This window comes from Chamaea fasciata, unplaced genomic scaffold (genome assembly GCF_029207755.1).
Source record: "Chamaea fasciata isolate MVZ Bird 193981 ecotype frontalis unplaced genomic scaffold, bChaFas1.0.hap1 SCAF_6, whole genome shotgun sequence".
In the NCBI taxonomy this organism is placed as follows: Eukaryota; Metazoa; Chordata; class Aves; order Passeriformes; family Sylviidae; genus Chamaea; species Chamaea fasciata.
The window spans coordinates 72797936-72821985 of record NW_027094091.1 but is presented as its reverse complement, the minus strand read 5'-3'; the positions used below and the strand labels follow the sequence as shown (position 1 = coordinate 72821985).

The window sequence follows — 24050 nt, the reverse complement described above, 5'->3', positions numbered from 1 at the left end:
GTATTTGTAACAAAGGTACACAGATACCATACTCTGACTTGGCTGTGAATTGTACAGATAAGAAAAGTACAATCAGTGGTTTTTGAGAGATTTACAAAGTAGCTCTTTGTTTAAAGTGTTCACATGAGTGAAAGGCAGAGGGGATTCAGAAGTGGATGCAAGTTGTTTATAACACAAGCATTAAAGACAGCATGCTTTTGTTTTGATGGCATTCAGAAAAAAATCTGATTAACCTGTCATCTCCATCAGCTGTTCCAGAAAACTTATTCCTCTTTCCTAAGGAAGCTGTGTGTGACTGGTCTCTGAAACAACTGCTGAGTTACAATGCCACAAGTAATATGGAATTGCTGTCTGTTCTTGTTCTCTGGCACGGTCAGCATTTTCATTTAATTTAGATTGTAGTTGACATGGCTTGTGCTTTCAGCTCTAGGAATCCTCTGTCTGGCCCTTTGAATTGGCCAAGGGATTCCCTGTATTAATACACTCACAGGATTTTGTGTCAAGTTCGGTCTCAAAAGGTCAGCTTATCTTCAGTTTGGTTGATTTCCCTGAACTGAGAAGTAACACAACAGTGAAGAAAAATCCCACTTCTCCCAGCCCACAGGAGATATGGCTAATATCTGACGTGCTAATGCACAGTCATGAGGCTTCCAGACTGACACAGCAGCTTGGGAGGAGTGAAAGAATTTTGTGTCCTTGATGTGTCAGTTTTATGGTACCACCAGACATAGCAGAGCTCACCATTCCCAACCTGCTGTCAGTGTTCACTCCCACAGGCACATCTAAGCACCTTGATTTTAAGTTCTAAAGCAACATATATCCCTAGCAGGAAAGGGGAAAAAAACTCAAAAGTGAAAGAAATAAATTCAGAGTCTTAATAAAACAATCAGAAGTATAGAAGAAAGAATAATGAAACATTGGAAATGATTTATGGCTGTAATGGATCACTCTCTATGTCTTTACAGAAAGAAAATATCCAAATTACTTCAGCTTTCATAGTCATATTCCCAGTGACTGCAGATGAGGAACTTTTAAATGTATGTTTAAGACTGGAAATGGTTATAAAAGATCAGAGGCTTTCAAAACTCACTGTGTACCAAGGGCTAGTGAGTGCAACGCCAAGAAAAATATATGAAATCTGATCTGACAGTTTCATAATTTTCCTTTGTTTGCGGAGATCCCTGTGCAGTGAAAATGTACAGCAATGTGCTAGGACTAAAAGAAAGAGTTAGTGGAAAGGACTCAGAGGTAAGGACCACTAGGCAGTTTCTCGTTGGCAAAATATAAAAAAAAAAAAAAAAAAAAAAAAAAAAAAAAAAAAAAAAAAAAAAAAAACCAAACAAAAAAAAACCCACCAAAAAAAAGAATTAACTGCATTAGGAAATCCCATGGAGCATGGTTTAGCTTAACCAGGTTGCTGGAAGGCTGATGCAGCACTGTTCATGCAGATGTTTGGAAAGTATTCCACAAGCTCTGCTTTTGGAGAGGGCTCCTAAAGGCTGTTGCTCTTCGACTGCTCTGTGCCACCTCCAATTTATCTTTAGCCTAAAATAGAAAAAAAAAAAAAAAAAAAAAAGGAGGGGTCTTTAATGCAGTCCCTTGGTTCATACTGGCTGCATGTGAACAGTGCACAGAGCAATAAATTGCGATACTGAAATCTTGGGAGTTTGGACCTGGTTGTGTGGTTTATGTTTAAAAGTCTGTTTCTATATTATGCTCTGGCTATTGATTTTTAGCAGACAGTGCACCTGGCAGCTGTTCTTCAGCCCTTCTCAGATATATTCCGAGCTGGACTGTGTTCCCTTAAACATTAAGCACGCAAAAGGGTTACTTTAGTAAGATTTTAAGTAAGGGACTGTCATGGGTTTTGTAAAGAGCATATTATTCTATTCCATCTGAGTGGAGCAGCATTGCTTATCTTTGCTCAAATGGGTCAGTGTCCCTTATCAGATGGTAGAGTGCTACTTATCTCTCTTCATTGTTTCACTACTTCCATGGGAATGTCTTCTGCTAATGGACCATTAAGAGCTCATCAATGACATTACACATTACACTGCACTATTGCAAGCTGCTCCACACAGGGAGGAGGAGCCAAACCATCTTAACCTAAATAAAAAAAGAGCCACAGTCCCACTAGGTATCCAGTTTTTCCACCGGATCCCTGGAGGAAGACCAGACCCATCTCACCATTACTGGACCCTTTTTTCTTCAAGGGGACCATCTCTACTCCAACAGAACCACATCTGCCACTCCAGGAGGGCTTACTTTGGACTGCTTCCAACACCCTGACCAACAGGGTGTCAGGTTGTATTTCTGACTCTCTCTAGGATTTCTTGTTTATTTGCTTGCTTATTCTTCTGCACTACTACATCTGTATTTTTATATCCCTAGTAAAGAACTGCTATACATCTATTCCCAAAATCCTTGCCTGACAGCCTTTTAATTGCAAATTTATGATAATTTGGAAAAGAGGGGGAGGGGCTTACATTATAAGAGAGACTCCAACCCTCTCTGGCAGATACCTGTCTATCTAAACCAAGACAGGGACCTTGTGTTTGGGCCAAATTCTGGGCCAATGCTCTGAAGTTCTGTTGATTAGTTTTGCAACTTTTTGTTCAATTCTGACTTTCAATTGATGAGAAGCTTTGAGTGTTCCTCAAGTCAAAGGGCAAGAGCTCCATCTTCTCTCAAACAAAAACAAACCTGCTGAGTGGTGCCAGTTCAGCTCTGAAAATGACAACCCTGCTCTGCTTATGTTCTGTCTACTACATTTTCCTCCAGCAGAGGAGAAATGCTCAGTGTTGCTGTTTCCCTGCCTGCTCCCCATTTCTGACTTCCTGCATTTTTTACTATCTTTACTGATCATCTCTCAAAGACTCTCTCATTGTCTGGAAAAGGTATTACCACATGGCAATACCCAAGGAAACAGTTTCTCCTTTCCTTTCCACATTTCATTGTTGAAAAGTGCAAGATGATGAGGGATGGCTCTTGTCCGAATAAAAGAGTGTGAAGGTTCCATTGACTTCACTGGGGTCAAAACTTCACCCTCGGGGACCTGTTGGGGAAATGGGAAGGAATTTCCATTTTTACAGAGAATTTTCAACCCTTAATTGTGTTGAAACCTCCAATATTTTCTTCACAGGGCAAAGTTCGTCTCTTATTTTAGATGAATGTTGTGGCTGAGCGTCATCTGCTGCTGGAAAATCTCTGGAAGTTACTTAAAACTAAAACAGGCATAAAAGAGAAGCAGGGTGGGAAAGAGTTGATTGCTATTAAACAATAACACAAACCAAGCTGGGCTTTTTGTCTGTGCCCTTCCCCCTTTCTGTTCACACACTCCTCTTCACCCTCCAGACAGCCTTAGAATGCTAATTTTTCTAATCCCTTGGAGAATGAAAACTATTATAGAAATCAACGAAAATATTATTTTAAACCTTGTTTAATGAGACTGGATCCATACTACAAATAAAGTCCTAATCCTTCCCTCCTTAACATTCAAAAGTTTTATTTCCCACACCCTGTACAACCTGTCACTTTCCAATTCAAAGCAAATACTTGAAACCATTTTCATAAAAGGATGTTTATACAAATTGGCAGGCGGGTTTTATGAAGAAATGGAATTTATGAAGTATTTTTTAAATAAAAATCTATTTCCCTCTTTCCACAGATATTTAGGATTTCTCTTCACACAGCAGCAGATGATAAGGACGCCCGGAAATAATCAGTGCAATGATACTGTAATGATAAAGATCAGATTGTGTTATTCTTTGTTAGGGTTTCCACCACTTCCTAAACTTTAAGATATTCAAATACTCTGTTTTTCTCAAGGGTAAAATATGCATGTAACCCTAAGTTAGCACTAAGAACAATGAGCAAATCTTCACACATCAAAGATGTGACTACGTGCTTTTGTCTATCCTAAAGGTTTGAGAGACAATCCTAATAAATCAACATGAGATTTCTTTTTTTTTTTCTTTTTTTTTCTTTCTTTTTCTCTTTTTTACATTTTGTTGTCTTGATTAGATAAAAAATAATAGGGCGCTGCCAATCTGTTTTCTTTTCAGGTCTTCTCTGTCTCTTTCTAAATTAGTTACAGCCTGCTTTTTGTAGCTTTACAGCCAACCTGACCTAATTTAATTACCATGACTTGTGTGGCTTAAAGATAAATAGTTTTATTCAGCCTGCCTACTTTTGTATAAGTTTTCCCTTTCACACATCTCTCTATATTTTAGCATTCAGAATTCTTGTCCTCTGTTCTTCGGTAGGTTAACACAAGGTTGGTTTATAGCATTGTCCTTATTTTGACAAAAAGGCCTTTGATGCCTTTAGTCCCTGCTTTGCTCTGAGTCTGGGGGCCTTTGTGGGGCACGAATGAACACTTACTTAGGGCTCAGAAGCATGGGATGGAAAACACAGACCTGTGTCCATCATGAGAGAGAAATCCTCAGAGCTTGTTCCTATACTGCTACCATCCAAGATTTTTTCTTATTTTAGGAAAATACTTCAAAAATCAAAGCTTGAGTCTTCTCTACAGATTATGATAAACTGACACAAGTGGCTAGAAGATCTCCAGTAACATAACTCTGTAGCATGAAAATGCCTTCAGGCTGTCCCAGAACACAAATGCTTTACACAGAGATGTCCCTGATGCACAGATCCCTGAGGTTCATGCCAAGATCAGTGACAAATCCTTCTACCATCCTCTTGGCCATCTCTAAATACAGAAAACAAGCAACCGGCTTATAAAGTCCAAAATCCTACTTAAAAGGGATCATCATGTTCCCTCCTCTCTGTCAAAATGGAGGAAGATTGACCAGAAAACCCTGAGTGATACTAAATAGCTTTTAAAAAGTTTGATTTAGGTTGTTACATTCCTGTAATCACTGCATATTTTTAAAATCTCACATATAACACTGAGATGGATGTTCAAAGACTACTTCCATATAAATATGCCATGTTTTGCCTATGAACACTAAATACTTTGTGCAGTAGTTTAAAAATAATTCATCTGAGGCTTATCGCAGTTGCTAAAACAAATGCAGATACAGAACTTGAAGTGTCATTTCTTGTGTCATCTTGATGCTGCTCAGAAGAGCCTCAAGCCCCTTTTTAAAAAGACATCTACTTGGGTTTAAAAAGAGTATATTTGAGGTCATGAGCAAAGGAAATTGCCAGCACTAATTCAGACCTACCACACGTTTTAACAAAAAGAACAAACTGTGAAATTTAAAAGGAAACCAAATAAATGTGTTTTATGAATACATGTGCGAAATTCTTGTTACAATCAAGTAAAATGCTGACGTGCCAGACACCTTGAAGTTGCTCTCCTGTGTCTAATTCTCCTGACTGGATTTAAATTAATCTCCCAGTACTTTGCCTCTTCCTACCCTTGTTAATAAACTACCAAAAGCAATTTATACCAACCACATCATAAGCAAACAGTAAAATAAAAACACTTTCAAGCCTTTGCTTCACCCTATTGGACACCTTTACCTATAATCACAATAATGTTCTATTAAATAAAATTACATACACACAATTTTATTTCAGTATACAAATGTTTTGTTTCCAAGCGCAATATTCAAATGCCTTGTTTCAGTATTGTTGGTCTATTTATCTGATGGCAATATTCCACAGAACTTACATGAAACTAACCAGAATAGTTGTAAAGCTCCCAGGAAGTTGATCTGCTTAGGAACAGATTATGATATTTCCGTGGATGCAGAGAAAAACCAAATCCAAACCTTTCATATAAACTTTTCAAGAAATACTGCAATCCTCAGAAAAATCACAGTTAACACATTTTGAGAAAATTCAAAACTTGAGGGACTGAGGGTGTATTTCTCATACAAATAGGTTCCCCTGCAAAGGGATCATTCCAAGACATCCATTTTTAGACATCTGAGTGGTTCAACCAGGCTTTCCCACTGTCCTTTTGATATTTAATGATGCTTACTTGGAACTTTTCCTTGACTGAACTGGTGTGTAACTCATGAATACAAACAGATCTATTTTTTGACAGTTGAGGCAGCTGCTATCCTTGCCTTTAGCCCTACCTGCTTCCTGTGTGCCATTGCCTGGATAGAAGGAAAAGATGAGCCAGAAGAGACAGGGAAGCACTTGCTGAATGGCTCAGGCTCAGTTTACTACGGCACTTGCTGAATGGCTCAGGCTCAGTTTACTACGGTAACTTACAACCACAGTCTGGTAATTAAAAAACATTAACACACTGCATAATAAAGAAGGCACAAGCAGTGGATAAGAACAGCAGGTACAGACACACATAAAATAGGATAGGAAATTTGTGTGGGATATGGAATCTGTGCTGAAGGACTCAAATGAGAGTACGTGGGCTCCTTGAGAAGTTCGCCTGAAAAAGGCAGAATGATCCTGGCAACAGTGACTGATCATTTCTGCTCCTCTTTCTAGGAAGATGTAAATCTGCTTCCTTCATGTGTCCCAGAGTATTTTGATTTTAAATGCTTCACAAAAGGCTACCAAGAGTACAATGGTCCTTGGCCTCATTTGGTGTCTCCAGGTAGTTTCATGTTGCCTAAAAGTAATACAAGAGTAACTAAGGATGCATTTTAGAAACTATCATTCCTTATTTACATATTTATCTTTGTTACACTCTGTACAAAAATTATGTCATAACGAGATATGCCATGAGGAATAAAAAAAGCACAGATCAATTCACTGGTCTGAACGTGGATCAAACGCCAACTGCACTTGGCAGGAGCACACATCTGATCATTACTGCAGCCAGATTCCAGGAAACAAAGGACAGAATATGGCACAGATTCCACTGCTCTCATCATGCACAGAAAACAGCTGATATTTTGAGGTTCTGAGGTTAAAACACGTGGCTCTTCTGAAGAGCAGGCTGCAACCTTGAGGGGCTTGTTTTGTTTTCTGGCTGAAATCTGACATGCATTACATGTGAACATTTGGAAGTGATATTGTTATTCATGCATTACATATAATTGCTTGAACTTTTACAATGTGCAGTCATTAAACTGACTTCCCCAATAATGGAACACTTAAGAGAGCCCTCACCCACATGTGACCCAATAAATAGGAGTGCCTAACTCTGCAAGCACTTTATCCTTTGCAGAGATACACAAGTGCCCTCTTTAAATCATGGTGATGCTTGCAGTGGATAGGAAGTAGGCCACCCTGTCATCTATAGACACATAAACACACACAAGGATAAATTATTTCTGGCACAGATTTACTTCACTCAAGATTCTCTGAGCAGCAGGGAGACATCTGATATGCAAAACAGTAGGGCCCAGCCAATTAGGCTGTGGCAGATAAGAACCTTTCCTTAATTTGTGCTGTAGGGTTTCTATGCGGTCTGTTTCTTCGATGATTTCATGTTCCCGTCTGACTTCACTGAAATCTCGAGGGAGGGAGGGGAGATGTGTGGGCCTTGTTTCTTGTATGGGAAGCAATGTTTTTGTAGTTCTATTCCTCAAAAAAACAATCTGTGAACAAGAAAAGTAACTACTTTATTATCCATACAAGTGTAGCCTTTTCAAAGCATTACAGAGGATTCAGCCATTAATATCTAACAGCAGCAAGACTCAAGTATGCTGCTTTGGAAATCTGCCTTGCCATAGTTGTGCAGAAAAAGTTCATATAAAAATAGCCAAGAAAAGTTTAGAAAACCTCCCCCAGTCATGAATATCTTGCATTGCTTTTTATATCTATGCATTACTACCTTCCCAAAGTTAAGAAAAGTAAAATTCTTCTAAGCCTATATCTCCAAGGTGCATAGGGAGCGTGGGGAGTGCTAGCTTGTCGAGATGGTAATGTTTTAGTTCATGTTCCAGCTAGAGGAACTTGTAAAATTTTTAACTGCTACTTGCATTATTCCACTACATCAGCAAAAGCAGCACCTCACATTTCTCTCAGTATTCACAACATGAACCTCAATTTTCATTTACAGCCCTAAAAAATTCCCATGGGGTTTTCCCTTCAATCTTGTGGCTCTGCATTAAAAGAAAAGGCTAAATAGGCTTCATACTATTGATGGGAGTGGAATATTCTGAGTGGCAGATGGAACAGCTCCTGAAACAACCTTGTCCATGGTAAAGGCAGTAATTCAACAAAGGTTATAAAAAATACTAGAACAAATTTTATAGGAAGCTAGAACTACCTTCTCATATACTCCTACCTTAAATTAAAAATTGAAAGGCTTGGCAAAAAAAAAAAAAAAACCCAAAAAAAGAAAAAATTTACAGTTCTTTTCAGTATAGTGTAGACATAATTTTTTGAGGCCTTACAGGAGAGACTTTTTCTTTCTTTTTCTTGCTAACCTGATTTATTTTTATGTATCTTCAGAAGCTGCAGTCAAACTTCACACAAAAGTTACTTCCAACAAAAGAGGTTCATACTTCTGGATAGAAAACAAGAAAAACTCAGACCAAAATTCCTCCTTTACTTCTGTGACCTAGGGCAACTACTGCTGCCTTTTCAAGTCTGCATGCTTCTCCTGTCCCTGGTGATTGTTATTAATACAGGTTAGGGAAAGTGGTGATAAAGATCAATTCTGAACCCAGAAAAGAAACATTAACTGCTTCTTTCATGTCTTCCATAGCCAGTGAGCAGCTACAGTTTCAAATGATCCCCAGATGTTTACTACTCCTGGTGCTCAAAAGCAGTGCAGGTTTTCTCCAGAGCCATGTTGGGCATTTCTGGTTATCCTGCAGACTTCAGCCCTATGTCCTCAGCAGAAAACGCAAAGGTCAAATAGAAAGCTTGTGTAGTGTAGAAGTCCCCAAGGGAAAATAAACCAAGGATGGTCTCCTACTATTGGCCGGCTTAAGCTGTGCCTCTGCACACTAATGCAAGGAACTCCTACAGAGATGGGTATGGGAGCACCACAAGCTTTTCATTTAATTAGAGATTCCAGGATTCCAGTTAAAGTGAAATGGCTAAGATCTCTCACAAAAACTATGCTGTTTTCTTGGTTCTTTACAGCAGTGTTTTCCTGTTTCTTCTCACTCAGAACTTGGACACAGTATAGTCCACCTACATTTGTAAACATGATAGCTAACAGAAAAATGAAAAAAAAAATCATTCTTAGATAATACAGGATTAAGAATAATAAGAGCAATTTTCATTCTACTTCTCCTTCCTCTGCACTTTGTCCTAACTAATCCCCAATGACTCACCTCCACTAAAGCTTAGTTCCACTGGAAGCAATAAATAGTGATAAAAACAGGTGCTTTCCAAGAGCTTTAAACAGATTTTTATCTGAACAGCCCAACAATTTTGTCATTATTATAACTAGGTATGTAAAGACAGAAGAACATGCCATCCAGGACATTAAAATACTTCACCCTCTTGCTCTGCCCTGTTCCTTTCTCCTCTCATCTTCTGAGGAACACAAGATTTAGTGCTGCATGAACAGCAGAGATGGAGGAAAAATACTCCAAGCCATGGTATGACTCAAACCAAATTTCTTACAGCTGATACAGTGTGCATAACCTAGAGAATGTAATGAAAAACAAAAACCTCTGATCCTCGTTTCAGGACAACTATTCTGACTGAGCACTCAGGTAACTGAGCTGGGTTCCTCTTTTAAATGAATGAGAAAATGCCAATATGACCTAATTGGATCAGCCCACTTTGAAACTAAACATTTTCATGTATTCTTACAGTTCTTTCATGCCAAATAGGCAGGTCTCAAACTGACTTCTCTGCTCACACGCAATGATCAGAATTAAACAAGTTGTTCAGTCTCTGCAGGCTCAGAATCAAAATAGTCTCTGAAAGGTATTTTGAACAGAGGATGGAATTATTTGACCCCATTTCCTTTGCTGATCACTGAGAAGGTGGTAGGATGGATGGCCTTGTACACAAAAACGTGTTCCCAGGAGGAACAACAACTTTTGAGTAAGATCATGTTAACACAGCACAGTTCTCCCACACAGTGCCCTGGCTCAACATGAAGATACTCTTTATTCTACTGCAAAAATATTAAACATCTATTTCTGAAAAGAACAGTACCAAGTTCACATATGAAACATTTTTATCTGCCAGTGTATAAAATGCTGATGAGGGCTGAGTTAATAGTCTGTTAATTCTTGGGTAGTATTTGCCACAGATTTCTTCAAATTGAACTGGATTCACTTATTCAATGACTCCTGACTACATACAATCTTACTTTTATCAAAGTCATGTTACTTACTGATCTATTTCACCCAGCTTATCAAAAACAGGTGGAAAGGCTCTGAAATGCAAACACCACAGCCAGAGGTCTTCCAATGTAATAGAGGCCAATCTTCCTGCTGGGAAAGCTGAAAAAGACAATAAAGTGCATCACTGAATCTCCACTTACCCAGGGAAAGGCACATCTCTAAGCCTTAAGAAGTAAATACGAATTGGAATCTCTCTTCCATAGCCCTGAAATATGAAAGAGACATTAGAGCTATGCTGACAATTTGGTACTGCGTTTGCTGAGAGGAAATGGTAGAACAGCTTGAAAGCAACTTAGTAATTTCCACACTGGTCCTCCTACTTGCAATTCACTTTGTTTCAAGTTTTCTTTCCCCACTCCTAAGTCTTTAACCTTCTTGTTTTAGCACTTTAAGAAATCATTTATTTACAGATTTCCATTTCTTTCTCCCTTTTTTTGCAATCCAGAAATTGTTTCCCTCCCATTTCACCTTGGGGAAATCAATTTTCACAACTGGCTATATGGTCATAGAGGAGAAACATGAAAACATATGAAAAAAATACATATAATAATTTTAAAAGTATTTTTTTTAACTTTAAGAATTGCAGAACTACCTTCCTCTGAAAATCGCTTTCATAGGGATCCTGCCTCCAGGAGAAATCCTATTGTTAATTAATCAAATTTTGCTCTAAAATACCAATCAATTATAACTAACCACAGCACCACTTGGTTACTTGCAACATCAAGGATTTCCCAAGTCCTCTTGAGGGAAGTTGTCTTAAAAGCAAGAAGGACTTCAGAGTTGACAGAGCTCTTGTGTAGCCACCCCATGAGGACATCGAGGGAAGCACAACAGAAACAGGCTTCCAGCTGCACACTTCCTTAGGATTATGTGGCCACTAAAAGCCAAAGGCAGGAAAGACAGTCCCTTTCTGTGCTGACAGCATTACACATTGTGGTTCTTTGAAGGGATTAAGATACAAGGTCTTCATTCACTCTTCAAAAGTAGATAAAAGCACACCTTAACTGGCCATGAAAAGAATGAGACTTAACTGCATGCACAGAATTAAAAGGGAATTTATAGACTTCCCAGAAAAGGACCAGTTGCCAAAAAAGCATCCTTCTGTTTGCCCATCACCAGGAAAGGTGGTTACAGCTCTAAGATATCAAACTGTGGAGTCTGTGGGACTTTTTCAATATTCTTTCATGCCCAAGATTATTCATGTATCATTTTTAGGTGTTATTTTTTTATAGATTAGCTTGTATTTTCCGTCTGGATTCTCAACGAGACTGCAACAGCAGTGTTACCTACACCTTTTTTTTTTTTTTTTCCTTTCTTTTAAAAATTTTTATTACTTAGCACAGATTTTAAGATAGGAAATAATAGCAAGCTTATTGGGCTTGAAGACAATCCCTAGTGGTGCACACTTTAGCTGTGGTGCAGCTGTTAATATGTCTGTGATCTAATTCCCCTAAAGTCATCCAGAGAGCCCACTTATTCAAAGCAAAATAATCATTAGGGTAAATATCCTGGGATCTGTAAAATCCATGGTTTCTAAAATTCATCTCCTTTACTCCATGAAAGAAGGCTGTGAGGATTATGCATCTGGGAAGCTGCAAAGAGCACTCTACTATAGGTAGTTAAACAGACCAAATTCTTCCCTCCTGCAGTTCGCAAAAGCTGTGGGTTTTGCCTGCAGCATCTGCTGGGGAACTGGGGCGCAGATCCTGGGGACACTTCATGCAGCATGATATAATTCAGTAACAGCCTTTAGCACTAAAATGACACCTTGTGCCTTTGAAACAGTGGGGTTTGCTGGCATAGTCTGACTGCTTCCACCTGGGTACACACAGTGGCAGAGGAACTGAGTCCACAGATCACTCCATTATGTGACCCAAGTGCACAACTGCCCCTACAAAGAATACAAACACAGGGGACAAGTGTAGACACTGTCCTGAGACAAACCAAAATCAGCTCAAACAGATGGACAAAAGTACAGGTGTAGTACACTCTCTTTCTACCTTTCCTATTCTTGAGCATCCCTTGAAGTCTTAAGGATGAAGGACACAGTTTAAGAGTCAAGAATTATGTTTTGTGTCCTTTAGATGAGATGCATAGCAGCAAATGGGAGAGCTGCTTGTTTGTAGGCAGATAAATTGTTATCTCATCGGTGATAACCACATCCCATCGAATCACAGCTGATTTGACAGCTTCCTTAAAATGTACAAATTTCTGAAACAGGGATCAGGAAGAGATGAAGGAGCCCATTATTGTTTCTGTTTCATTCTTCCTGCAATGTTCTGGATGCAAAGCCACTTCCCTGCGTTTCAGCATGCTCTCTTTACAAGGTAAGGATTTCACTTTCTTAAAATACTGTTCACCTCTGAAGCTGACCAGGAGTGAAGGAATGAAGCCTGTCTGGTGAAAGGCCGCAGATAAGGGGAGTGTGACCAACAGCCACAAGGACATAACCTGTGCCTTGAGCAAGTGCAGTCAGCCAGGACAGCAAGCCAAGCAAACAGAAAAATGTGGTGCAGATGGGCAAGACGATTGCAAAATAAAATAAGCAGGCTTTACCAGGAAGCAGAAAAGCAGAAAGCTTAGCTTGTCCTTACACAATTCAAGCTACGTTTGCCAGTGAACATGCTTTCAACTAATAAAGATCTCCACTGAGCACATTTTACATGAAATTGGAGACTAATGAGTTTTTTATGATAGGAATGAGTATATGAAGTGCAGGAGCTCATACAATCTAATGTAACACTCTTGGCTTACTGACCACTTTGAAACAGAAACTGAGCATTCCAGCAGAAGTTAACCCAGCTCAAGAGTCCTTGAAATCGGCTTTTATTCATCACCCATAGATTATCTACTCTCACGACTACTCCTCTTTTTCTGCACTATTATTATTATTCATGATTTGGCAGCAGCCAAGAAATTCCTCTGGGTTTCAGTGATGAAGTGCCTCATTTGGACTAATTGTTTCATTTACTTTAAAAGAACAAAGAAATATGTCAAAGCACATTTACTCTTTTGAGGCCACTTTTGGATATCTGTTGTCAGCCGTTAAGATTTTTGGAACTGAACACTGAAGGCTGAACTTCCAAAAATATTTTAAGTCAGAGCACCACACGGGAGACAAGGTGAAAAGAGCATCAAAGCTGTTGCATTTGTGCTGACGCACATTTCACCTGGATGTCATGAATTTTCCCAGATTGCCTTGGCAGATCCCAGATATGACATGGGTTGTAAGAATGTGGTTCAGGTTAAGCACACTCTGTTTGGCCTCCTCAAAAAATCAGAGATCGTTATTTTAGTGTGTACTTTTCCTCGGGCTGTGCCTGGACTGTATCCATTTACACTGCTCTCCAGTCTCCCATCCCAGTGCCTGTGTGGCTAACAAATTAAAGCTTTAGTACCCAGAGAATGCCATGTATCTTTTTATTGTAAATTTTTATGGCACTATTTCCTTACCATATCAGTACTCAAGAAGAATGTTAAGAGCCATTTGAATTCAACTATTTGCATCTTTCTGGAGACTACGCAGCTGTTAAAGGAATACAAAATAGACCTCTGTCATTCTTTAAGGTGAGCTGCTTGTCTCACTGACAAGCCACCTGTGATGCTAATTCTGTGACATATAAGCTTTTGTGCAGGAATGAAAGGAGCTTGTTAGGTGCTACAGATGATTAACCATGAGACAAGCAGAAAAAATAACTTTTCACCACTTCAGTATTTACCAAATTTAAGACTTATTTGCTGTCTGTCAAACTGATATTCAAAACCAGAGGACAGTTGGATTTTAAATGGCATTACTCTGAGAATTTGCCTGTTACAATAGAGTAGATGAGTTCATTTGAATTTTTTCTTTCTGCAGAGCACAAAATAAATAGTATTTTGTGTCATGTCCTTGGGCTTAGTTGTGTAAATATTGCTTTTTACCTTGAAGCCTAACAGATTGTAGTTTTTTCCTTAATACTTGAAGAAACCTGAGGAAAAGCTCTCATACCGTGAGTTCTGTTCTCTCCTGGGAATTCACTCACTGTCGTTCAGTGTCTTTCACAAACCACTTGGGCTGTAAAAAAGACTTGAGCTCCAGCTCATAGTGTAAGGAGCAAAGAGGATTTTGACACTGTAAGATAACAGGAATGGAGCTGTGCAGACTCTCTCCAGTGCCCACAGGAAGATGTGAAATAATGGACAAGAGCAGGTGAGATGAGTCCCTATCTTGCATGGGAAGAAACAAACAATCAAAAAAAGCTGATATTGATGATGGCAGGACCAGAAAGAACCTCAAGCACTTAAGGATAAAATCATCACTCCAGCAGCAGCCTAGCACCCTCCCTGATTCTAGGTCTGCTGGTCAGTCTAAAGATTTCTCCACAGGGCAGAAAAAAAGATTATTGAGCACATAAATCATCATCTGCCCCCAGAGTACACCCCATAAAGTATATTTATTGCAGAGGGAGTTCTGTGAAGGCAGATCCTATAACACCATGTTTTCAAAAGGTATTTACCAAAAGCCCGTGGCTGAAGTCCAGGAGTGCAGCTCAAGACCACATGCACAGGCATCTGACAGACACTGCATTCCCCATGCCAAGCAATCCATTCAGAGGAGTGAGCACTTGCTCCAGAAGAGCAAGATCTTTGCAATCTTTGTAACCTCCTCCCCCACAACCCTCCATCTGCCCACCCTTCTCCTATTTTGTATTGCTAGAGGCAAGGAAATACTCCACTTTCCACTGTAACTTCTCTAGCTTCATGATTCCCTCCAGTTTCCTATCATCAGGTTTACTCAAGGCAGCTCCCTCAGATCCACCATTTTCTGACAGAGCAGAACAAAGAAAGACCCTGAGGCTCTAGCAAAAAATGCTTGTCCTATCTTAAAACCTTGCTGAGCACAGGTTTCTGCTTTTATTTATTATTTACATTACTCTAAGAGTTTCAAGCAAGTAATTTTCCATACTCTGGTATGTAACACCTTTTGTGCAACTTTTGCTCCAAGTCAACAGGTTTTGTTTCTTTACCGATTTTAGACTCTTTACGCCTCTTTGGTTTTTGTCTTTCTAGGCAAATTAATAGAGTCCCTTCACTAGAGTTTGTCAATGGTTTTTTTTTTCCTCCTTTTGTACAGCCTAACTCTCCAAGTGGTGTCCCTTGACTTGATTCCACACTGCAGCTTCCTTCACGTAGCATTTGCAATGCTTTGATCACTCTCTGGCCTCATCATTTTGTTCCTCCACTGGGAAAAATATATTAACACCAGAAACTTTCCACTCTAGGTAAAGGGGAAACTTTCTCCTTGGAGACACTGCCTGTCATGTTCAGTTTTACATTTTGCCCTGTTCCTGACATTGACAATGAATGTTGGCTACTTGTGGAAACTGGGGACATAATTCTCACCATAATACATTTACCGAAGTAAACTCAACCCCGCAAACAAATTGATTCATGCAAGGGGAACATTATAAAAGCTACCGGCAGGGCACAGGTTTATTCTACGCAGACGTACAGTTTGCATAGTATGGGACTCAACAGCACTCAAGTTTCCATAACTTCTCTTTTGTGTTTGACCAATTTTGTTCATTACTAATAGGTCCCTGCAGAATTCTGGGCTGTTATTACAAACATATACATTACAGAAGGAACACAGCCTGACATGCATAGCTGTTTAATAAGGTTTTCATCAGCTGCTTTTACTGACATCTTTCATTTCTCTTAAGCCCTGTTTTAAATGTCTCAGTCTTCATTTGATACCACGAAACAAAAGGAGTGGACTATTACACAGAATGTGCTCATGGCTGAATATCAAAAGAATTACACAATGCACTTGAAGCATGAAAGCTCTGTAGGCAATTTCCCTTCCTGTTTGCATATGTAATCTAGACTGGAAATGCTTTCCTCTTTTCCTATATCAGATCAACTCCATAAGAAAAAAACAAAAAACATTCTCAAAGAATTGAAGATAATACTGAGTTATAAGTCTAACATTCAAAAATGAGCATGCCTGTTTGCATCAAGAATTGGGTGCAATTTTCCAAGAACTGTACTTGTGAAACTGTCCACCTCAAGCTGATGTTCAAAAATAACCCATCTCAAAGAACATACAAAGACAAAACCAAGTGTCCCTTTATCGCTGAGGAGTGATTGTGAAGTCCTAAACTTTAATTATTTGAGCTAATAAAGTTGCCAAAAAGAGAAAGCAGTTCTCTGACTTACCAAGATGTCAGTAAAGGGAGGGTCTGATGGCTAATTAAGGTCCACTAGGACCCGAGGCAAGTTTCTTCTGGCTCAAGGGCACAGTCCTGGCTCATACTAAAAAAGCACATTCTAAGTTGGGCTACATTTACTACATTTACAAAAGAGTGGTCTGTACCCAACATCAAATTGTTTGTCATGATTCAACCATTAAAAAAACAAAAAAAAAACCCCAAAAAACCAAAAAAACCCCACACACAAACAAACAAACACCAAAACCAGCACCCTGCTAATTTTCTCAACTCACAGCTCAATACTAGTGGTGCCCCTACATCCCTGTCAGCCAAGCCTTCCCAGTAGAAAAGAGGTTGAAAGAAGATCCAGTACATTTTTTTCTAGCTATTTTTCTACTTTGCTCTTCAACATGAGATGCTTCATGATATAAAGGGGAGAAAGAGAGTGAAGCTTCACAGCCTGTGGTCAAAGGAGGTGAACAGGAAGTGTTCCTATGGATGCAATCCTGCTGCAATTACACTTCTGTTCACTTCAGTGGATTCTTGCTACACCTCTCTTCTTCTTAGCTCACAGCTTAGCTCCGCCACATGGGGTTGGCTTTATCCCAGCTATGCTCTACCTCCAGCACCTGTGATGGATGAAGGATTCAGACACAAAACCCCTTTCCTGCATTGGGATATGCTACAACATGCTGGGCAAACACGGTTTCTTTTCTGGATCCCCACAAATATCAGCAGGCACCATGAAATCTGAGCTGCTTTTGCTCAGATCTGGTACCCAGCACTTCCAGAAAAGAGCTATGCTGAAGTGTCCTGGACAGCTTTGCAGACTGAAAATGCCAGTGCCAGCATGCCTCAAAAGACTCTCAGAAGCTGACTGTTGATACAGTAAATCCGAAGATACATCCAACAACAGCACAGAAGGAAAAAAAAGCTGTCAAAGGCAGGGAGGAAGCTGGAAGAAAAAGTCCAGCCAGGCTAAAAAGTTTGGAGTTGGTGTTCAGAATTAGAAATACTGCCTCATTGCTTTGCCAAGACCTCTGCATTCATAGGTCATGCAGGATGCTCCAGAGAGTGTCAGCAAACACAATTCCCAAATGCCCCGATACCTCCAAGCTGACAAGTAACCCTGCTGCCTACAGATATTCCTGTTAACATCTGGGGGATGCTGATGATGCTGTCCATACAAATACCTACTGGACTTTGTAAGTCACATCCAGTAGCACATCATTGCTTTGGGGCCCAGCACCAGTGTGTAATCAGAAATAAGTGCAGCTGGTTAAATACCTATCATTCAACAATATAAGTAGATTGTCACAAAGAGATGATAAAAACAAGGCCTAGATTCCTGCTTTGATGGTCACTTAGGAAAGGAGAAATTCTGAGCCTCTTTAGCCTTTGTTAATATAGGTATTAACAGTTAGATCCCAGATTTTATCAGCCTATAATGGAGCTCATGTAGTTTCTAGGAGTATACAGTGATGTTATTTGAGGTCACTTTGCTCATTTGTCAGAAGGAGCAGTATTTTTTGTTATTAAATTTTAATTTGCCATGGCATCCATGTAAGACTCTGCCAACTGCCAGGTTTTGTATATGTGCTAAAACAATTCCGCTCCTACAGTCAGGTCCAGGTCTTATTAAAATTAAATGGATATTTTGAGCATGTTTTGAGTCACCTCTGATGATTTTAAGCTTTTCTTTGTATCACCAGACAAAAACACCCCCTTAACCTAAAAATAGTCAGGAAATATATAATAATTACTTTTTAAAAACCTGCAATTTACAGTGACATTTAACCAATTTTCCAGAGCTGCAATTTGACAAGTATGTAATTACATCTGACCAGTGATAATCATAGACACAAATAAAACAAGGCACATTGAGGCTGAACTTTCTTAATTGAACTTTGCAATTAATTATCCATTGTCTGTATATTAGTTACAATCAAGAAATAATTGATAATAATCTTCTATAATTACATCTTTTTTTAAAACGAAAATGATATCAAGGGTTGTTTAGTTTCTTAGTTGTTTAGTCTAAAGGGACTGCTCAGTTCTCATCACCTTCACTCCTGCCAGGAAGCACAATCCATAGGCCAGGTGGGAATTCTGGGAGACCTGAGATGGCTTTAGCCCCCTGTAATTCAGACCATGGCTCCCATCCCTTGTGATGAGAATGACAACACTAAGCTTTCCTCTTTAGCTCATGTAGAAACAATGGATGTGGTTTATGCCTGAAAACAGCTGAATATATACAAATATATAGCTAAATATATACAAAGTGCTACTTACAAATACACGAGAACAGTTATTAAAGTCAACCTATGATGGAACACTTACTTATCTCCAAGAAGAATTCCACTTCTAATGGAGAAGTATAACCTGCCTCCCTAATTTGTTTTCTCCACAGACCTTTGCCTTCCATTCCCAGCTTTATTTTAGCAATTAATGAAGTCATTATAAGTCTTTCTATTGATTTCAGTAGCCTCCAGTAGAAGACTCCAGACCTGCCTCTGGGAGCTCCTTTCAGTTCTCTTGGCTAAAAGGAATTTGTTAGCTGTGCAGCATTACATATTAATTTACACCACCAGGCCTGACAGTCTGCCTGGGGGGCAGAAAGGCAGTAATCTAATATTTGAAGGTATATTATGTTCATTAAGTGATATGTGTACATTACGTTACCTGACTGCAGACGTTAACAGAAATTAATTTGCATATAACAGAGTGCAGTATAAACTAATAAGAAATAAAGGAATGCTGGTAACCACATAGTAACAAAATATTCTCACTTCCACACGTGGCCCCTGAGAACTGTTACCTCATTCCCTGCCTGACAGAAGTCTAGCAGCAGTGGGTTTTGCTGTCTGAGGTGACTCACCTGCAATTAGTTAATGCTTCCAAGAGAAGCCAAGGAATGTTAACATTTTCAAGAGCTCAGTGATACAATACATCCTTACACCGGATTTAAAGTATTTGCATCACATTTAACTTTAGTATCTGTGATGTTTTTCCACATTAGGTACGAAAAGTGACTGAGAGGTTACAATTGTACTCTAGAACATGCCTATACTGCAACTAAAACCTCTTTTTCCTCCTCTAATCCCAAAGCTAAAATTACTTAGTCTTCTGTATTGATCCACCAATATTTCAGGATAAACATGTATTTAAAATTATATTCCATAATTTGCAAATTGGCATACTACATTAAAAAAAACCTACTGAAAGGACACGAAAGTAAATGGAAGAACAAAAGATTTGTATAAAGCAGATTTAGTGAGTGCTCCTTAGAACAGATGATTTCTTATGGCATCAAGTTCTGTAAAAATTTGCATGCCATAAATTTAGTCAAAAAGCACTGGAAAAGATGCCTGGGCCTAAAATGTTTTGAAACACAAAGGAATATTTAGAGTCAAGATGCTTTGGATCAGTACATGAGTGCAAATCACCTTTTGTAAATAAACATTCTAGAAAAAAAAAGTAGTGAAAAAGAAAATAGGAATATTCTGTGACTCATTTCCTTCCTTATATTATTCACCTGCCAAATTATGTATCTTTATAGACATATATACACATCCAGAACCTTTTCTGCAAGAGGAACCTCAAATTGAGACAGCACAGCTTTCTTAGTATCCTTCATACTCTTTCCTGTTTTGCTATTGCCTCCAATGGCCTATTTCTGTCCATTTTTAAGAGACCTACTAATCCAACTGCACCTCTTACTAACACCAGATCTTTACAGATGCATTATAGTGACTCTGAAATTCCTGATTCCTCTCACCTTTGACTGAGATCCAAGGTTTCCAGTGGCAAGTCCACGTTCTCACATCAGAGAAAGAGACTGCTCCTTGGATGTACTTAGGCTTTGGGCATCAAAAGCAAACATCTGGCAGTGCCTTGGAAATTGTACTCCACCTTACAAAAATGAAACGGATTTTTCTCCAGCGTCAGTGGGAACTTGTATTTTTAACAGCTTTGTGCTCCACTGGCCCTGGAGAAGAAAATGTCCAGGTTTTAGCAATAAGCACAATATATAGTACCTAATTATAATTTCCATAATACCTGAAGTAATACACCTTAGTGTGGGCTTAAAAGGATGTGCCACAGAAGGCATTTAACTTCACCTGCACTTGTGTATGTACCATCCACGTGACTGAATGCATGGAACAGAAGAGCATCAAGGAAAAACTACTAAACAAAAAACCCTCTAACCACCTACATGTATAATCATTTACTTTGTAATAACTTTATGCAAACTTAAGCACAGCCATTCTTACATAAGCCTTCAAACCCCTGCATGTGGGTCTGAAGATTCTCTGACCCTCATAGGTAATTTTATCAAGCAGTGTGAATTTTCAGAACTTCTCCTCAAAATAAAACTACAAAATCAAACCGAATAACAGAAGCAAAAGTCAGTAAAACACGAAGACTAGAGTCCAAATATTACAGAATTATTTCCATTTTTCCCTGGCTGTTTTGGAGGTTTTTTCAATTATTTGAAGAGATTTCACCTGGTGTAAAGTAGAATTTATTCTTTTCAGTCTGGAGCAGAACAAGACATTACCTACTCAACAACAACAACTAAGAAGCCTCTCCAAGGTCGGGGTTTATCTGCCGGTTATCATGGAGGGCTGTGATGCTGATGGAACGTGAGCGCAGGTCCTGCCACTTTGACCACACTGCCTTTCCAAACCTTGTCCCAAATGGAAACAAAATCCAGCTGTGACATCAGAAACCTGATTAATAGAGAGTGGCATTCTGAGCCTCCTGCTGGTGACCCCAATGACTGGGAATTGCCCTGGAGGTTTAAAGTCTCGTGTCCTTCCCAGGGCGGCAGCCACAGATATAACAAACCTGTCCAGTTAAATTACTTTAGCCAACTACTGTTTACAAATGTGGGCATCACATAGGGCCTGCCCGTTGTTTTGCACAGACAAGCACAATGAGCCCTGGCACCTGAAGCTGCTGATGGATTGCCAGCCCCTGGTGCAGATGGTGGCAGCTCGAGAGCGCTAATTACCGACGACATTAATGATGAGGTAACCTGTCTCTCTTCAGCTAATGAACAGATGGAATATGTTTCCTATTAATTTTCTTCCCAGATAACAAATTGTTTCTTAGACAACAAATTGTAGCTTTAATGATGGAGAGCAACAAAACCAAATTATCTGTTCTTTGGAAGAATTTGTTTTCCGCTAATTGTTCTAAACAATCAATACGAGAATTACAACTGGCATCCCCCACTGAGAACAGAAGCAGAGGAGTCAAAGTCAATTAGCTTCCTGCAGTACGATGCACTCAGACGGAAAGAGTCATTACAACAGGGTGTAAAAGTCGAACAATTAAGTGTGGAGCTTCAGGAACAAAGCAGGCTCGGACAGAAAGTCTAACAGAGGGCTTTTACATACCTGTGAATTGTTCATGTATCACTGCAGTTTCCAGTTTTCCTTTAGATGCTTCCAAGAAAGGATAAAAGACAAGGCAAAAGGGCCTCCTTGGATCTTGGGAGCCCAGGAAGGCTGTAAGTCTTCAGAAATCATGACCGAGAAACATCTCATCTACAGAATAAAAGGAGCAGATGATCAGCTCTGTTTTCTGTCTTAGCACAAAAATGATAAATGTAGAAAAGCCAAGACCTCCATGAGGGCTAGTGAAATATTCTACAGGTGGCAGAGTTAGGTTTACAGGTGGCCTCGATGATGTTAGGGGTCTTTTCCAACCAAAATGATTCCATGACCATCCATATCAGAAAAAAATTCAAGCATCTAAGACTGACCTATTCTGCTGGAAAGAGTTTTCACTGTTGTTTGCCTTAATTTTCCTCAAAAGCATGGAGTTTTAGATGTCCTTTTATTTTTTAGACATTATTTATGCATTATTTGGTAGTTCTAGTGCATTCAATCACGAAGTACATTTTAACACACTTTGTGCTGGATGTAATTCACTTTGTGTGTTGGAAGACTCAAGTCCCCAATATTTTACATCAATTCCTTTTATCCTACAGTGAAAAAACTTGTACTTTGCCGTTGAAAACTGAAATCACAGAGCTTTATGTGAGCCCCTGACTGATTTAACTTCTCTCCTGGGCTGAGTTCCTCACTATTAGTAAGAAGTGGCTCTGGCACAAGCTACTTGAATGACGGTGCTTGCCTCCCCCAGACCTTTCCATCAGGACATTTTCCTGCACAATTTCCCTACAGCAATGTCTCTAATTTTATACAGGGTAAAAATTGCTGGCCACCCAAGATCTTAATTAACTGAGCTATGTTTTCAGCAGTGATGTAATGCTGTATTTGAAAACACATTATCTCCCCGCTTTCTACTTTATGCTGTGGCACACAACGGAGTCCACTCACTCTTTCATGCAAGCACAATTGCAAAGGCATCCAAAATTTCTGTTTAAGGCCACCTACCAGTGTTTTCCACGAGTTATCAGAAACAACACAGCCAGCCTATTGAGAAGTGAATAACAATGAATGACTGTCCAGGGCGGAGAAACGTTTACACACATCCTCACAGCTCTCTTTATTCAGAGCTTGTAAATAACAACAGCATACAAACCCTACAGCCACTCATTCAGCACCATGTTGTGACTCCCTCTGTTTCTTTCCACTTGCCTGAAGCAAAGTCAAGTTCTAGTGACCTTTTTTGGCCATTATATAGAAAACTGGCATGTGTGACCTCAGTACAAAGCATTACATACCCTGTACAAAGCAGATATACAGTCTGTTGACCACCAAATTCCTGTCACTGGGCTTATGGTGGTTTGTCTACACACTGATGGACTAATTAGGTTTTGCTGAAAGGGAAAATGAACGTTTTGTTTTGTTGCAAAACACTACTAATTCAGAGACTATTCTGCTGCAAAGCAGAAAAAGGAATGAAAAAAAATCACCATATTTAACAGTTCTCAGCTCTTCTTGGCCAGGATTCTTGTGGAATGATGGCAACGTTCCTCCACAGCTGTGTGCATAACAACAGTAAGTTAAGCCACCTGTATACCATGGTCTATTTTCCTCTGCAAAAGAGACCATGTGGTGTTTGGAACAGAAACTTGATATGGGAGGAAACATCTCTCATATAGACTCTTGTTTACAAAGCCACTGACAAAATTTTAAATATTGCTCCGAATGGCTTGGTTACTTTTCCGGCAGAAATGTTTTTTTTCCTGTGCTAACACAAGACAGACTTCCATGGAATGCCAGCTGAGTGCTAACATTTGCTCTTTGCAACATATCCCTCTACAGATGAGACCAAATTCTGCTTTCCATCTCATTTTGGCAACTATTATATAAGTAATTAGTTGCACTGTGTCATTCTAAATCACAAGTTTTGCTTATAATTTTTAGCATTTATCTCATGTTAGACAGCTTTTCTTCCTTAACACTGTAATCATCGTACTTTATTTACAGACACACAGGGTGGACATCCAACAAAACTTACGTCAGTTCTCACTATGCAACTTTTGTGCAACTTCCCACAGGTCAAGTGTTTACACAAATGAAAGGAAATCTTTCTTCATACTTTTTGCTCATCTGGGTCACCTGAAATGCTCTGTGCAAAACAAAATTCCTACAAAGAGAGCCCCAGTTCATCCCTTTTCCTGCACTCTGCTTCACCCTTCACTATGCACACAAAATGGTAATTGCTTTTG

At 39.3% G+C, this 24050-nt stretch overlaps 1 long non-coding RNA gene across 2 annotated transcripts; it reads right to left on the bottom strand.

The window, feature by feature from the left end:
• Positions 1-4933: 4933 nt before the first annotated feature.
• LOC136290461 (uncharacterized) lies at positions 4934-21219 on the bottom strand. Of its 2 annotated transcripts, XR_010721131.1 has the most exons (4): positions 20961-21219; positions 20178-20387; positions 10199-10307; positions 4934-7487 (listed from the first exon to the last, which is right to left on the bottom strand). It is a non-coding gene; the product is annotated as an uncharacterized lncRNA (long non-coding RNA). The 2 variants fall into 2 exon arrangements; XR_010721132.1 differs by lacking the exon at positions 20178-20387.
• Between the last annotated feature and the right edge of the window lie 2831 nt (positions 21220-24050).